The 15,298-nt window shown below is 51.7% G+C and overlaps 1 protein-coding gene across 10 annotated transcripts in view; it reads left to right on the top strand.

Moving 5' to 3' along the window:
- The first annotated feature begins 856 nt into the window (after window positions 1-856).
- The window catches only part of FOXN1 (forkhead box N1), a 33,544-nt gene continuing 19,102 nt past the window's right edge, over window positions 857-15,298 (top strand). Inside the window, exon 1 of one of the 10 annotated variants that reach the window (XM_036837768.1) lies at window positions 857-867. The gene's annotated coding sequence lies outside the window, so the exon portion shown is untranslated. The other 9 variants (XM_036837769.1, XM_036837773.1, XM_036837772.1 and 6 more) reach the window with 9 other exon arrangements.

Here is a 15,298-nt window from a genome sequence, read left to right on the forward strand (position 1 = left end):
GTGACCTTGAGCCAATGTCACCTTTTGGGCTCATCAGATAGGCCCAGTTTTCCCCTGCCCCTGTCCCCTAGGGCCCTGGGAATGTCCCTGTTTCCCTCCCCCCTCTTCCTGCTGGCCAGCCCCAGCCCCAGAGAACCGTAGCAGCCAGAAGGCCCAGCAAAGAGCTATCAAGACAAGTTTTTTAAGGAGAAACCTGGCATGTGTGCTTGTTAGGGGGATGCAGAAGGTGGGAGTAGGGATATTGATCCCCCTCTCTGGGTTCACCTTGACTTGGGCTTTAGGTCAAGGGAAGCTCTGTGGGTTAGGATCCTGAACCCCAGAGTAGGCCCCTTGGGGGCTCAGGCCATGACTCCCCTGTCTCCCCAAAGTCTCAGAGGGGAGGCTGCTTCATGAAATGGGAGGGGTGAGCTGTGCAGGCGGGTGGCAGTGCAGCCAGGGGTGCAGGGTGAGGGATGGGGTAGGACTGGGATGGGTGAGGTTCTGGTGGGTTCCAGCCTGGAGAGGGTGCCCCCTGCAGTCTCCACTCAGTCTGGGCCCCATTAGTCACGATTAGCAGAGCCAAGAGGTTTTACTAGGGGCCTTAAAAGAGTGAGCCTCAACCTCAGGGAAAGGAAGGGGGAGAGGAGGGGATGCAGGTGGGTGCAGATGGAGCAGCTCATTGGGAAGATTGTGACAGGGATTCAAAAGAGCTGCTCTTAAAGGTGGGGAGACCCACAGACACCTATACACAGAACCACTGATTCCTGTGTCACACAGAGGACAACACATAGACATGCACAGACACCTGCGTACATAGTTACACACTCACAGGTACTCATAGCCCTTCAGACACCCAGAGTCATTCATGGACACACACACACATACACAGTCACAGACATTTGTACAAACACTCACTCAGACGCTCACATAAACACGGATGCCCATGCACACAGTGTCAGACCTGAGTGTTCCCAGAAGTACAGAGAAGCTCACACACACTGAGACACAGATTCTGGCACAGACACGCCCAGCATCACTTTATAGCTCCACAGACTTAATGCACACCCATGGAGACACATGTGAGCATGGTAACAGAAATGTAAATACTTGCACACTCACAGTCACACACACACACACACACCCCGGCATTGCTCCTCCCCATCTCCACAACCATGCCTCCTGCAGCAGGAGGGATTAAGGTGAGACAGGAGAAGCCTGCCCTCCCCACCCAGCAGGACTCGAGCTACAGCCCTCACCACTGGTCCCCCCCACCAAGCTCTCAGCTTGGAAACTCCCTGGATTTCCCAGAGGGTCAGCCACCCAGAACTGGCTCAGACCTCCCAACCCAGCGCCCTTGTCACACACCTTCCACGGCCCTGGCCAGTGCTCCTCTGATCATCTACAGCCAAGGAGCTGCCTGCTCTCCCCCAGGAAGCCCGTCCTGACTAACTCCAGACATCTCCAGCCCTTCCTTGACCTGGGGTCCTTGGGCCTCAGGGCCTCCTGACAGCCATGCTTGGGCCCTGTCCCTCTGCAGATGTTCTTAGGGTCTTCCACGCCAATGGAGTGAGACTTGGAAGGCCTGGGAAGTGGCAGGCTCAGTCTTGGGAACTCACTTTTGGAAGACAAGTTCAGCTCACATGAACACAAGTAGACAGGGAATTCCCTGGCTGTCCAGTGGTTAGGATTCTGCGCTTCCATTGCCATGGGCCCGGGTTTGATCCCTGGTCAGGGAACTAAGATCCCACATGCTGTGCAGTGTGGCCAAAAATAAATAAATGAATAAATTTGTTTTAATTTTTAAAAAGCTCACATTCTCTTAAAACATACACACACACACACACACACACACACACACACACACACACACACACAAGTGGACAGAAGATAGCCAGTCCTGACATGGGGTGCTAGGAGGGAGCCCCCTCTTCCATCACACTGGGACTTCCAAGAGTGGAAACACTCTTCCTTCTCCCTAGGGACACCAGACTGCCTCATGGCAGACAGTGGCCAGAGAGATTTCCCTCCCTAGTCAGGGCTGTTACTGGCTCAGAGCAGCCCAGCCCTAGGCAGAGCTCAGCAACAGACAGTGAACCGGTTCTGACCTCCAGTCTCCAGAGAGACAAATCTTCCCCTGGTTCCAGTCTGTTTAAACACCAAGCTACAGCCCGTCCAGGCCAGAGCCCAGCTCAGCTACATCGGCAGATCCTGAAATTAGGGTGCTGGAGTGTGTGGGACCAAACCTCCAGATGGAAGCAGCTTCCAAGGGGAGCAGAGACGACTTTGCAATAGCTAGAATTGAGGGTAGACACCAGGACAGACTTTCTGGGTCTAGGAGAGAATTCTGAGGGGCTGGAGAGGATGAGAAAAGGAGAGGATGGTCCTGTCTGGAGGCCGAGAATGAGAAGAATGACCTCACAAATCCTCTTTCAGTCTCAATTCCCAAGGCTCCTGCTTCTACTCCCAACTGCATGCAATGAGGGAGTAGTACTTCCCAAAGGAAAGAGGGAGTCAGAGCCCGCACCCATTCCTGGGGCAGAGGTGGGATCCTGTCTCAGGAGGGAAAGAAGTTCATCTCAGCCATAAGAGTCTCACTGTAGGAAGGTGAAAAACCACAGACTCTCCTGCCAAACCATCAGAGTCTCCCTGGGACACTTGGCCCCTAAATTCATTTGCCTTTCCTTGATTTTTAATGAAGTTGAAAACTTTTCATTTGTTTATTGGCCATTTGTATTTTATCTGTGAATTGCTTATTCATGTACTTTGTCCATTTTTCTGTGAGTCTGTCTTTCTTCTTATTTACTTAGAGGAGCTCTTTGTATATTATGAATATTAACCCTTTGTCTGTTACATATGTTGCAAAACTTTCTTCCAGGCTGTTTTTTGTCTTTCAACTTAGTTTATGGTATATTTTGCCCTAATGAAATATTTAGTTTTTTACATAATCAACAAACATTTCTTTATGTTTTCTGCACTTGATGTCATGCTTTAAAAATGAATTCTCCATTCCATAATTATAAAAATGTTTCCTATATTTTTCTATTTATTTGTATGGTTTTCCTTTTACATTAGATCTTTAATCCATCTGGATTTTTTTAAATTTATTTTTAACATCTTTATTGGAGTATAATTGCTTTACAATGGTGTGTTAGTTTCTGCTTTGGATTTTTTAATGTATAGCATGAAGTAAGATTTAACTTTATTTCTTTCAGATGGAAAACTCACTATCCCAAGTTCACTTATTGAATTTTTATACTTTACTACTGCTTTAAAATATGTTATTATCATATACCAAATTCTCACAAATACCTAAGTTTATTCTGGACTCTATTCTCTTCCATTAATTTATTTGTTAATTTGCACCAAGATCACACTGTTTTAATTGCAGAAGCATTATTGAACATTTTGAAATCTAGCAAGGCAAGTTCCCTCTATTAGTCTTCTTTTTCAAAAACTTCTAAGCTATTATCATGTATTTACTCTCCCCTAAACTATATATATATGTATATATATATCTTTTTTTTTTTTTTTTTACTTTTTGGCCACACCACATGGCATGTGGGATCTTAGTTCCCCAACCAGGGATCCAACCCACGTCCCCTGCAGTGGAAGCGTGGAGTCTTAACCACTGGACTGCCAGGGAAGTCCCACTCTTCCCTAAACTTTAAAAAGGAATTCAGTTAGGACTCAGCGCTCTCACTGTCCTGGCCCAGGTTTGATCCCTGGTCAGGGAACTAAGATCTCGCAAGCCATGCAACGTTGCCAAAAAAAAAAAAAATCAACTTGTCAAGTTCGGGGAGTGGGGAATTAGACTTTTGATTTAAATTACATTTAGTTTAGGGGCTTCCCTGGTAGCGCAGTAGTTAAGAATCTGCCCTGCCAATGCAGGGGACACGGGTTCGATCCCTGGTCTGGGAAGATCCCACATGCCGCAGAGCACCTAAGCCCGTGCGCCACAACTACTGAGCCTGAGCTCTAGAGCCCACGTGCCACAACTACTGAAGCCTACGTGCCTAGAGCCCGTGGTCTGCAGCAAGAGAAGCCACCGCAATGAGAAGCCTGCACTCCGCAATGAAGAGTAGCCCCCTCTCACTGCACCTAGAGAAAGCCCACACGCAGCAACGAAGACCCAACACAGCCAAAAATAAATTAATTAATTAAAAAAAATAAATTACATTTAGTTTATAGATTATTTAGAGCAGAATGGCCATCTTTACAATATTATATTGAGCTTTCCAATTCAGGAACATGATACTCCTTTATATTTATTCAGTTTATTATATGTCTGTCAGTAAAGTTCTGTTGTTTTCTTCATGTAGGCTTTATGTACTTTTTATTAAGTTTAGCCCTGGGTATTTTGTAATGTTGTTGCTATTGTGAATTGGATCTTTTGTCTCCTTATACTTTTTTTTTTTAAATTAATTTATGTATTTTTGGCTGCATTGGGTCTTCATTGCCGCACGCGGGCTTTCTGTAGTTGCTGCGAGCAGGGGCTACTTGTTGCGGTGCGTGGGCTTCTCATTGCGGTGGCTTCTCTTGTTGTGGAGCACAGGCTCTAGGCGCACAGGCTTCAGTAGTTGTGGCTTGCAGGCTCTAGAGCGCAGGCTCAGTAGTTGTGGCGCACGGGCTTAGGTGCTCCACGGCATGTGGGATCTTCCCGGAACAGGGCTCAAACCCGTGTCCCCTGCATTGGCAGGCAGATTCTTAACCACTGCGCCACCAGGGAAGTCCCTCCTTATACTTTCCAGTTGGTTGTTTTAGTTGTATAGAAATGGTTTTGATTTTTCTATACTTAACATATATTCTGCTACCTTGCTAAATTCTCTCACTAATTCTAATAGTTTTACAGTTGATTATCTTGGATTTCCTAAGTAAACAATCACTTCATTTGTAATTTTTGAAGAGCTTGCCTCTTTCCTTCTCATATGTATGTCTCATTTCTTTTTCTTATCTTATCGCACTGGTTAGGACCTTCAGAATAATGTTGATTTGATAACAATGATAGCAGCCTCCAATTTACAACTTTATTGGTTCTCTGGCCAGAGTATCCATAATGAAATACCTGTGAGTCTAGAAAACAATTAACCCTGTATACATCAGATAGGAGCAATTAGCAAACACACTAGAAGGTCCTGACAGCTGCCCTTTCACTGTGAAACTCCACTGGTTATCAGGTTAAGGGAGCAGGGCTTTTATTGCTAATATGAGTCCTAGAGAAAGGTGGATTAAGTCAGGTCTCCTGTTCTAGCCCCAGAACACAACTCCTATACCCAAGCAGGCAAGCCAGCACATCCTCATTTCCCACCCAGCACCACTGGGCTTGATAAATAGAAAGGGGGCACATGTCTGTTGAACATCTACTATATACCAGGGATGGTGTTGAGAACTTTAAACATAGTCTTATTTAATCCACAACAATTCTGTGGGTGACTAATATCGTTCCTTTGTTAACAGATGAGAAAACTGAGGCACAGAGTGGTAAGTATGGAAGATGACACAGCTAACCTCACTCACAGATGAGTTCATTGTTATCTGCCTCAGCACCCTCTTTTTGAAATGGATATTCCCTGCCTAGACCAAGAAGTCTCCAAATGTTTTAGTCTACTCTACACTGGTGCCAGATGACCACCAGGACCCCCCTGCCAAGGTTGACATTACTTCCCTCCTTGGAATGAGACAGAGTAAGTAGGGCGGAGCTGACCTATCCACACTCTCCGGCCAGAAGACAAATCCCAGGCTTTGCTGGGCACTCTACCACTACATACCTGGAGCCTTTAGTTCTAGGAAGAGATATAAGTGGGCTTAGAGGCCCAGAACAAGGTTGGGAGGGAGAGGAGGGAAAGAATGGCCGGGGATAGGAGACAGGGGTGGGGCAAAGAAGATGAAAAGGGAACAGTGAGTAGGAGGTGGGGACAAGGTCTGGGCCGGGAGCCTGGGTCCTGGCGGGAGCAGTGGGGACCAGTTTCCAGGGCTCTCCAGGCACTCCACCTCCAGTGGGGACTCTGAGCCACAGGGTCCACTCTGAGGGGCCCAGGACCGGGGCCACAACCACATAAATTTCTGTTTCCATCCTCCAGACCATAAAGAGTGGCCGTGGGATCACGACACAGAACAGGGACCCCCATCTCCACCCGCTCAGACACACAGATAAACACACAGGGCAGGATTACTGACCCAGACCAGAGAGATGTGTACAGACACAAGGGTGTACACACACAGATGACACACAAGAGGGCACGGACACAGGCCTGGATAAAGGGACACAGATCCACACACAGACATGGGGAAAGACATAGACGCAGACGCACAGCAACCCAGGAGACAAATGTGCGAACACGCGGAGACACTCACATACCCACAGACACACAGAGGAAGTCACGGACACATGTACATGTGGGTGCACACACCCACACACCCAGGGAGACACCCCAAAGGTGTCAGAGGGACTGTAAGAGAGACAGGCAGATGGCTGGACCTCGTGACAGACAGTCCCCCAGCAAACCCTATGCTTGTGCCTGGCCCTCAAGGGGTCACAACTATTGCCTGTCCATGGCAGGCCTGAGAACCCCGGGCTGCCCACTACCTGAAACTGCTCCCCAGAACCCCCTCGCCAGCTCCGTGAACGCACATGCATGGCCCAGCCTCTCCTGACACACGTGTGCATGTCCCGACAGGCCTGTGCCCCACCCATGGGGGCTGACATCCCTGTTCTGCGGTGCAGGGAGGGGCCACAGGACAGCCCCCTCCGCCACAGGCCACAGGCTGTGCCCAAGGGGCCCAGCTGGTCCAGGAGGAGGGAGGCGTTGTGGGGGACCATGGCGTGGCCAGGGCGGGGCACAGGAGCCGGTACTGTCAAACAAGAGCCAAGGAACCAAACTAGGTTCTTAGTCACCTTGCTCTTCTCCCCGTTTTGGCATCAGGCCCCTCGGGGCAAGGGGAAGCTGATTATATAATTATTGGCTCGCCCAGCAGCTGCCTCCCCCTCACCTGATGTCAGCACAGACCCAGGACGGCCGAGCTGACGGACTGATAGACAGACGGAGCTCCTGGCCCCCCCCAGACCCCGGCCCCCACGCCGACCTGCTTCACTGAGCGGTAAGAGGAGACCCGGCCCAAGTCAGCCGTGGAGGCCAGCAGGGCTGGGCCAGGGAATGGGGAGGGGGGTTACCTTTTTTAATGGGTCCTGGGAGTGACTGGGAGCACCTGGGTGCTCCCTTTCTCTCGCTCGCTGCAGCTCAAGGGAGAATCAGGAAGCGGGGTGAGTGCCTGGAGGCAAGGAGGACCCCCTCCTCCTTATTCCTCCCTGTTCTTCCTGTTCCAGGTTGTCTAACTTCAGTCCTTCTTGCTGTAGAGTGGTTTTTCGTTCTGGTGTTTCGTGGATTTTGTCTGTGTGTCTCTGTGTGTTGGAGAGGGTTGTTCTTAGCCACCCGTGCTGGAAAAAAAGTAAGGACACAGAGGGGCTAAAATTGGAAAACTAGAGCTGAAAGACAGGGAGGCAGATTCCCAATTTAGTGGCTTTTCCAAGTGGAGAGGGAGAGCCCAGCTCTGGGGGCTAGTTGGTGCTAAGGGTGTCTGTTGATCAAGGAATCACTCACTGCCTCTAAGCAGCCTCAGCTGGGGTCTAGATGCCTGGGCCTGCGCAGAGGACTGGGCTGCAGGAAGGAGAGGGTGCAGCTGGTGGAGAAGCAGACAGGTGGCGAGCAGGTGCTATGGCCACAACCTGATGCTGCACTCAAGGCAGAATCCCCCAGAGGTCTAGACCCCAGAAACCAAGAGGCCTGGTGAGCAAACCTGGGATATGCAGGGAGGTCTCAGACCCTGGACGCCTGGAGTGGGGGGTCTGGGGAGCAAAGGCCCTTAGGGAGCTGGCCAGAGCAGCAGGAAGACCCCTCTGGCTCCCATGGCTTTTCCCCACCCCCTATCTGATCAGGTAAGGTTCTGGCATTCCCCGTGGAGTCCCCAGGCCCTCCCCAAATGTCCAAAGAAGCAAGTTAGATTAAGAATAGACTCGAATGAGTGGGCGTGTTTGCCTCTTGTCTCTGCACCTACAGGTGTGGGGAAGATATGTTTGCGTGTGCATTGTGGCCCGTCATGGCTGGTCAGCGGGAAAGGACCTGGGTGAAGAGGGCACATCCTCTCGAGAAATCATCTCATCCATTCCACCTGCCTCTAGGCTGGTCGTTTCCCAAGCCAGGCAGGTCTGCCCCCTCCTCACTTTCCTAATCCCGAGGGAGGAAACTCGGGCACTCTCTCACACTCCTGAAGTCAGTCCTTCCTGGAGTCTGAAGTCTCTGCTGCTGCAGGATCCGGCTCTGCTGTCCCCATAGGGTTCTCTTTTCCCTGCTGATAAAACCCAGTTCCTCTGGGCTGATGGGAGGGTGAGAAGGGGTGGGTGGCATTGCACTCCAGTTCTGTCCCCGTCGGGCCCAGCTCAGGCCCTTTTACCACCTTGGGCATTCCCTGACCCCCAGGACACAGGCAGTAGAAGGGCATCCCCAACCGATGGGGGCAGCACCTCTGTTCCTGGACCCCACTCTCATGGTGGGCCAGGTAGGGCCAGAGTGGGGCTGGGTCCTGGGGAGGCTCTGGTCCTCAGGAGCGAAGGTGCTGTGAGGAGAGGCACATGTCCTCTCAGCTCCCTGCCCGGCCCCGCCCATGCCGCCTCTGCGGAGCTCAGCTCCGGGCTCCAGGGCCTGCCGAGGCACGCTGCCCTCCCAGGCCCGGCGCCTCACTCACCTCCCAGGGCCAGGAACCTGTTCTCCCGGGAATGCCAGGGAGTTCTCAAAGGACTTTATTTCAGTAAAGGACTTTATTTCTTGATTCTGCTCCTGGGAAGGCAAGAGAAAGATTAGAGGGTTGGGGCACCCTCCCTGCTCCCCATCTTTGTCTCATCCACACACTAATCCCATATGACCCCAACCAACAGCTGTGCCTTCATTCATTGTGAGACAGGAGAAGGCCTGGGACAGTTGAAGACAAAGGAGGAAGCCCACTGGTGACACTTGCCTTCTGGGAAGATGTCTTATGTCCCCACTTTGGTCTCAGGGAAAGCCTTCCTTTAGCCCCCATGGAGAGTTCCATCTGCCCTCTAAGAAAGTACCACTTCCCATGGGCTCTCCATCCTTTTCTGCCAGGAAGTCCTTCCTGCTGTCTAACCTCCCTCCTTCCAGCTTGAGTCTTCATGGACCGGCAGAGCCCCCACTGCCTACACAGGGCTCAAGCACCTAGCTAGAGACTGTTACTAAGTCACACTGAAATTTCTGAAGACCTTGTATACAGGAAGGGACAGAAATAACGCCCCATGCCCGCTGCCCCTCTATTAGTCTCTCTGGCTCCATACTCTGATGAGAAGGGGGCTGTTGGGAGACATTTCTGCCTTCCTCCCCTTATTCCCCTATAACAGAGGGATGCCAGGGACAGAGGTCCCGCAGATACGGCCTCCCCTCTTTCTTTCCCAGTCACAGCCCAGCGTCCCTGCTGAGGCCTGCAGGAGGGAGTTTTTAGCAAGCTGAGATTGGCTTCTGCAGCAGGAGAGATTGACATTAGACTTCAGAGAGATGTTTCAGCATTTTAAATTGAGTTTAGCTGGACTATGTGACCACAGGAGGTGGTTTCCTGAGTGGAGAGGCAACCATTGATCTGTGATGGGTGTGGCTGGGCTGGCGACATGCCCGGGAGCAGGGGAATGACAAGATGACCTCTGGGAGAGTGGATCTCAGAAGCATCAATCAAAGGTCCCTGAATGATTTTGGTCTTTCCAATTTATTCCTTCCCATCCTTTGCCCCTTCCTCCATCTCTGTGCCCATCTCCAACCTCCACCCTTCCCTATCCATAACCTCTCTACTCCACCTCTCTTTCCTTTCACAACCCAACTCTACCCCCATTCTCATCTCTAACCCCAGTCCAGCCCTCTTCTATCCAATCCACATCCCCAACCCCGATTTCACCTCCACCTCCACCACCTTATTTCTCTCTTTGCTTTCTCCCTCACCTCCTCAGCCCCAACTTCATCCTCATCCCTAACTCCATCTTCCCATCCCACACCATTTCCACCTCCCCAGGATGGATCTCTCCATACACCAGAGATCCCCTTTGGAGGTCAACACCCCTCATCGGTGCCCCCGCCAGGTCCTGGTATGTCCTCCACATTCTCCCAGTGTTCAGGACAAAATGGATTGGATAGGATCATCCCTGGAGAAGCCCTCAGTTTCCTGATCCTATCTGAACTTTAAAGGCTGGTTGCTGGCCAAATAGTAAAAATGAGTTCAGGTGCAGCAAGACAAGTCTGATGTCCAGATGGACCTCTCAACACCGCAGGTGTGTGGCAGGTCAAGTGGGGAGATGAAGAGACGTCCTTAGAGGGCCCCAAAGGGAGGCAGTGGCAACGTTTTTGGGGGGTGCTGGGAGCATAACTGATCCTATTAAGCATGGCCAGGCCCAAGGCAAGGAGATGGACAGAAGCTAAAGCAAGGAAACCTGCTGGGTTGTTTAGGAATGACTGCAGTCTTGAGCATCCCCAGTCTCTACCCCGCCTGTGGCTCTTGCTTAGTCAGCTCAGATTAATGGAGCCGGGGAGAGAATTAGCTGAATCGTGATCTCTCAGGGAACTTGACTCGAGAGCCAGCTGTGAGTCACAGAGAAAAGGAAACCCATGCTCTCATGGCTACTCCGGAAGTTACAGAGGGTAGGTACCACTCAAGACCCCCCAGGATGCAGCAGAGAGTTTCCCAGAGGTCTGACCCTAACCCTCCATCCCATGCTCATGGGAGGACACATGATCAGTCTATTTCAAGCCCTGCTCCCCCAGCCTGAAACTACTGCTTCTGATAAACTACAGACAACCTGGGCACCAACACACACACACACACACACACACACACACACACACACACACACCCAGAATAGGGCATGTCCCTGGAACCGGATCACCCGGAGACAGTTGGAGATCCCACCTACACTTGTAAATTCCACAGCCATGTCCCAGACTACACCAGCCCATCATTCTTGGAAGGCATAGGACGTGCATGAGGACACACACACACAAACACACACACACACACACATCACTGTGATCAGAAAACCCAATTTTCAGACTGTTCACTTAGCAGAGGCAGAGTGACTGCAGCAGTGTTCACCATCAGAGGTGTCCCCAGCTCCCTCTGGGAGGAGTTCCTGGAGCCCACATTGGGCCCCAAGGAGCATGTGGCTTTGGAGAAGAGGCTCAGCCTCTTGGGGCCTTCTCATGATCATATCCAATCTGCCCAAGGTGGGAAGGGTTTTGGAGAGAAAGTTCTTTGGGATGACAATGCCAAGCCCAGGAGGATCTGTGTGTGTGTACGTGTGCTCTGGATGGCTTTGGAGGAGAAGTGCCACCTGTATGTATTTGTCTGGTACTAGATCTGTATCATTAGTAGTGGTGGTGGGATTAATATCCCTAATAATAGATTGGTAGTAATGAGCAGTCTTTATGATAATAATATGTACAGAGCATGAGAGGCCCCTGGCTCAAGGGATGGTAGGTCCCTGAGCCATCTCAAGCCCCCAGTAAGGTCAGCAGGCAGAAGGGGGTCTGGATCCCTCCTATGTGGAGCACCCAGGGAGGGGCAAATGGTTGAAGGGGCAAAGATCTCAGCCCACATCCCTCTCCTGAAATCCTATGGGCCTGGCACCCCAGGGGAGGAGGCAGGGGCGCCAGGCAAGATGGTGTCGGTTTATCTTCCTCAGAGCATTTTGACACCCTGCTTCTCACTCAGTCCCCAGGACAGCCAGGTGAGGTACGTAGGGCAAAGAAGAGGATCCCATTTTATAAAGGAGGAAATGAGGTTAATTTCTGTTGACTAGTGCACGCTGATGGCAGAGCTGGGAGAGGAGATTCTAGGGTCCTTGATCGGAAGGACTCCCTGTGCGGGAACAGGCGGGCTTTGTAAGGCAGCTGGGGGTTTCTGAGATAATAAATGCCAATCTAGGGGATGAGGTGAAACAAGGCCCCAGTCATCCCTGTGGGTCTCACCTCTCATATCCTCAGCCACCAATCACCAGCACAGCCAATTAACTCCACAGCCAGTTATTAGAGCAGCCCACAGGAGGCTGGAGGTGGGACCACCAGGCTCAGGCCTGAGCGACTTTGTTATGGGGGCAGGACTTCTGGGACACTGGATCACAGAGATAATGGGTGCTCAGAGGAGACCAACTTCATCCCACCCCCCCAGCCCCTTCCCCTACCCTCTTTAGCCAGTGTGTGGAAGAAGCGTGTTGTAAGGAAGGAGGAAGGCCATATTTTACCATCTGTGAAAAATCCTCCTGTCCCTTCAGTCACTGCCCACCTCACCATCCACTCTTCGATCCCTTTCACAGCTAGGCAGACTGAGGATTAGAAGGAACTTTCTTTGGAAATCAGACCACTGCTTTCTGAACACTGCCCCCTGGGAGGACTAAGCAAGCAAGGAATCCCCACCCTTCAGGAGCCCAGCTCTCCAGTCAGGCCCCAGGTGCTCTAGGTCACCTGGCTCACATACGAGTCCCTTGCCAGACCTATTCTCACCATCAGACCCAGTCATGCCTTTAAAAATTCCTGGGGAAGGTGGGGGGTGGAAGTGACCTTCTCCCTAAATTGCACATGTAAGGGTCTCATGATCTTGGAAGTGAGAATTTTGCCTCCCCTTCCCCCGGCTAAACTTGGAGGGCAAGATGACCTTGCTTCTGGGAGCAAGATCTGGAGATGGGCTCACAGCCTCAGAGCCTGAACTCCAGAGTAGGCAGGAGGGAGGAAAAGACAGACCATGAATGACACCAAAGACCAAAAGATTCCTGGGGGTTGGGGGTGTTTAGGTGGGAAGTGTCTTGGAAAGAGTCACCTAAGGAGTAGGGAGAACCCAGCAGAGCCAATCTCTCAGACCAGGTGCCCATAGCAGAGGAGAAAAGGGGGCCTGGTAGGTGTGTCTCAGAAAGAGATGGATGGGAGCTTTGAAGGATAGCATTTCTTATTTCCTTGAAACCAGCACCTCTTTCTTCCCATCTACCAAATGAGCATCCATAGGCAGTTCAAGGACACCCATTAATCTGTCCCACTGTCCATTCATTCATCTGTCTGTCCATCTATCCAGCTTTCCATCCAGTCATTTGTCCACCCATCAATCTGTCCATCCATTGAGCTGTCCATTTCACCCACCCACCTATCCTTCCATTCATCCACCTATCCCTCCATCCATCCATCCATCATCCATCCATCCAAGGAGGTCAGGCCCCACTTGGTCTCCCCAGGGCTGCTGGGAAGGGCCTGTGGTCCAGTGGCATTTATGGGGCATGTGACCTGCCTGCCGGCCTGGGGAGGCAGCCCCGCCCCAGCCCTCAGGCAGGGGGCTGGTCCAGGCATGTGGGAGTATTTATACCTCGGTGGAAGCTCCTGGGGAGTTCCTGGGCTGAATGACTCCCCGAAGCCGTGATGGTGGCCATGGCCCAGAGCCTACTGTGAGTGCTTGGATTCAGCTCCTTTGGGGCCAAGGCTGGGTGGCAGGGGCTGGGGACGGGCTGGAGAGATGGGAAGCTGCCCACGATGGTCAGGGATGGTAGAAAGGAAGGGGGGGTTCTGGGCAAAGGGGAATTGGGGAACAGGAAGCTGTTGGAGTTAGACATCCACAGCAAGGCTGGGACCCACCCTGCAGGGGGGATGAGTCCATGGCCGTTTACTAACCCTTGGTGAATGGCAGGAAGGATAGGGCAAGAGGACTGAGATTACAAGAGAGATTAAGGTTAGACATCTGGAAGAACTTCCAGGTCAGCCCCAGGCATGGAAGGTGGTTCAAGTGCTTTTTCAGGACAGGCATACCGAGTGCTGCTCTAAGACAAGCCTACTTCCAGAGGCAGAGGAATGACTGAAGTGGCTTCAGGAGAGCCCTGGTTTGGGGAATGGGAACGACTCAGCTGCAGGTGTCAGTGGCTCAGATTTGAGGAAAGCATCACATGGAGGACATGATCACTCTTCATCCTTTGTTCTTATTCCCCACTCCACCCGCTGCCCTTTTCATCTGTGGTTGCTTCTCAGAGTGCTTTAATCAGATCTCAAGGCAGGGGCAGCTGACCCACTTCCTGATACCGAGCCAGGGTCAAGAGCCAGAGGGGACAGGATTTTGGCCTCAGAACCCCCAACCTTGATGGGAGCAGAGGAGCTAGAAACCCCAGACTCCCAGTATCCTGGGTGTCCGGCCTCAGGGGTGGCCCCCAGGCCCTTCCCTGCGACCCCCACTAGGCAACTACCAAACTGCTCCAGGAGACCCCTCCCAGCAGCCGGGAGGGTGGAGCCCTGGGTGGGGCCACAGGCAGCACTGGGCACGGTCCCCACCCCTTGTAAAACATGCTGCCACAGCCAGCAACAGAAACCATTAAGGTGGAACTCTACCATCTCCACCTCTCTGTAAAGGGCAGGTAGGAGCAGCCCGCGTGGGAGGGAGTGTGTAGAGTCCAGTGAGGGCCCTTAGTGTCCTCTGTGAGTCAGCCGCTCACAGAGGGTACAGGGACAGACCCTCCCAAGGAAACCTCCAACCTTGCCCCCCACCTGCCACTCTGGCTTCCAGGTGTGAGCAAGGAAGTTGAGGTGTTCCTGAGGTGGGGCTGTGTAGCATAGTGGTTAAGCATTCTAGCTTTGAAGCCTGTGTCTGAATCCTGGGGAGCATCATTTACTAGCTGAGTGAACTTGGGCAAGTCAGGTTAACCTCTCTGAGCCTCAGTTTCCTCATCTATAAAATGGGGGTGATAATACAGCACCTCCTTTCTGGGGTATAATAACTCACCCAGCTGTTCCTGGTCCCCTTGAGGATTTCCTCAGAGAGGTCCCTCCTGAAGAAAAGGCAGAGATGAGGGCCTAGCTGACAGCTCTGTGGACCATATACACATCCACAGGACCAGCTTCAGCATCTTTAGATGCAAATGGTCCCAGCGCATCATTTTACTTATAACGAAACTGAGTACAGAAAGGGGGAAGTGACTTGTCCAAGGTCACACAACCAGCAAACAGGATGTCCCCCGCTCCTACCCCACAAATGCCCCCTCTGCCTTAATCCTGGGGTACTGGGAAAAGAGTCTCTGAGGGGTGGGGAGATATGCTGGGTAGAAGGGACAAAAGGCCTGGCTGTTTGTGAGAAGGACACAGAGCAGAGATTTGATAACATTGGTTGTTGATCCTGTGGTCATTCTTTCTGAGGAATTTCTTCCTCGTCATGCTTCCTACTCAGGTTAGAGGACCATTTCTTTCTTCCCTCCGACTCCAGGGAAGATCAGGTCTACTTCTTCTATCCCTACCCCTGCCCTCCCACTCCTCAAGGA

The sequence above is a fragment of the Balaenoptera musculus genome, chromosome 20 (genome assembly GCF_009873245.2).
Source record: "Balaenoptera musculus isolate JJ_BM4_2016_0621 chromosome 20, mBalMus1.pri.v3, whole genome shotgun sequence".
Lineage (NCBI taxonomy): Eukaryota > Metazoa > Chordata > Mammalia > Artiodactyla > Balaenopteridae > Balaenoptera > Balaenoptera musculus.